The sequence below is a fragment of the Penaeus monodon genome, chromosome 17, assembly GCF_015228065.2.
Source record: "Penaeus monodon isolate SGIC_2016 chromosome 17, NSTDA_Pmon_1, whole genome shotgun sequence".
NCBI classification, from domain to species: domain Eukaryota; kingdom Metazoa; phylum Arthropoda; class Malacostraca; order Decapoda; family Penaeidae; genus Penaeus; species Penaeus monodon.
In genome coordinates, this window is record NC_051402.1 from 46,147,131 (window position 1) to 46,149,630 (window position 2,500).

Genomic DNA, 2,500 nt, shown 5'->3' on the forward strand with positions numbered 1-2,500 from the left:
CGTAAGACAGAGCACTCAATACAATATATATATATATATATATATATATATATATTATATATATATATATATATATATATATATATATATATATATATATATTGCTACGCCAGTGGGTCTTTGTCTCTGTGCGAAACATGTGTTAACATGAAAAGGATGACCTGGGCATGTGTTAACATGAAAAGGATCCTGGGCAAACATGTCGCAACTGGCTGTGAGCGGAGGAGCAGAGGAACAAGCCAAAGAGACGAAGTTGGGTGCTGCTCCTGTGAAGACCTCTGTGTGCCCTTGTGACCCGATATAAACTTTGTGTTGCCCTGTTATAAGCTGTATCGTGCAGTGTGACATGCTGGTTTCCCCCTGTATTGTGCCTATAGAAAAGTGTACGGGTAAAAAACTTGTTTAAATAAAGGAAAGACTATGATTTTGTGTTTATTTCGTGCCCTGCCTCGCCACTTGGCGTTTTCCCTCCTGGTGTTCTGGGACGCTGTGGTGCTCGGTGCCTCTTGGAGCTGTTCAGTGTTCACGACCCTGTGGATAGCACCCCGTCTGCCTAGCCTGCCTTGTGTTGGTGGCAGAGAGACTAGGCGGACCGGCGTAACAAATGGTGTCAGGAGTGGGATTTGTGATATTTGATCAGTGAGACGCGCAGATTTATCATGTCGTCCAAAGATGGCGGCAGCCATGAGGGTGAGGAGGCTATGACTGAGGCAGGCACGAGTGAGGTGAAAGCCGAGCCAGATGGACCGATCACTGCCTTTGCTGGCGGTATGAGGGAGGAAATGGCACAAAGGGCAGAAGAGCGGGCACAGAGGGCACGCGAGCAGGCCCCACCATCTCGTCGAGATGCGGGCAAAGAAGGCAGAGGAACAGTTCTGCCAACTTGTTGAGGTGCTACAGAGCAATCTTGCATCTGTGAAGATGGAAACTCAGCAGTACACCGACAAGGCCTGCAACAGCGTGAAGAGTGGACTGATGGAGGAGGTGCAGACTCTGAATGGCAAGGTTCAGGGCCTGAGGGAGGAAGTGAAGGTGGAAAGGCGGCGTCACGAGGTAGTAAACGTTGCAAGCAGAGAAGGCAGACGAGGTTCTGGCAACAGATACCAGAGTGTCAGATTTGCTGAGGTCTGCCTGGGGTCCGTGGCAGGAAACCCCCGGGCCTCACAGCGTCGTGTCGGAGCCAGTGGTCGCTGCAGAAGGCTGGGGACACATCGGAACCGCTCCCTTGGATATAGGTGGCGGCAAACTCGGACCCGGTCAACCCGCCTCATTGCCTCCCTCACCCCTTCCTCCCCCCCGGGCGTGTTAGTTCACGGCACGCGTTCTCACCCCGCAGCCCTCGGCCTCCAGACATTCTGTGAGGCGTAAGCCAGCTGAGTACGACGGGAAGGTGGCCTGGGAGGCATATGTCGCCCAATTTAAAAATGCTGGCATTCCCAGGGCTGGAGCCAGGAAGAGAAGGCCCTGCAGCTGGTAACAGCGCTAAGGGGCCCCGCGGTGGAAGTGTTGGGGTATCTGCCGGCATCCCAACATGCCTCTTACACCAGCGTGGCGGAGGCTTTGAAAACGCCGTTTCGGGCACCACCACCAGGCCGAGGTATATCGGGCCCGCTTGAAGAAGCGGACTCGTGAGCGTGGCGAGACACTGTCCCAGCTGGCGCAGGATGTGGAGGCGCTGGTAAGGAGGTCGTACCCTGCGGCTGCGGAAGAGATGATTGTGGTCCTGGCCCGCGATTTCTTTGTTGACGCTTTGCAGGACCAGCAGCTGCAAATCTACGTCAAGCAGGCACACCCTGAGGACCTGCAGGTTGCGCTGGCGAGGGTCTTGGAGTTCGAGGCCTTCCTGAAGGCAGCCAGTGGCCTAGGGCCAGCTGCTCAGCCCGCCGTGACCTCCGGGGCCGGAAGGCTAAAGTGGAGAAGGTAGCATTGAGGAAGGTGAGCCCGAGAACTTTCCAAGGCTTGTGTTGGGGCTGCGGAGAGGTAGGGCACAGACGTAGTCAGTGTCGGAGGGAGCGGAGAACACGTCCTCTCAACCGGACGGATTCTGATGGCCTTCCAGCAGTGCTGCAAGGACTGTGGCAGGTATGGTCACCATCTGATGCATGTCCTAAGGCTAAGGAAGGGGTACAGGCGGAAAACTTTAGAAAAGGGGGGCCGAAACCCAGCCGTCCTCGGTTCCGGGCCCCGACTTTGGAAAACCTGCCGTCGAACCAGCACGTGCAGGTGGGGGGCTCAATAGATGGGAAGCCATGCCGCCTGACAGTGGACACTGGGGCTGAGAAGACCCTAGTGCGGCCTGATATGTTGGCCACTATGCGACTTCCAGACCGCCCCAAACAGAGACTGTGTGGTGTCACGGGGCATTGTGTGCAGCTCAAGGGGCCAGTGGAGGCTCGTATTGGCGTGGGCAGCACGGTGCAGCGGCTGCCGGGTATGGGGCCCGATCTGGACGAGCACTGTTTGCTGGGTCTTGGACTACCTGACGCAGAGTAAGGCATGT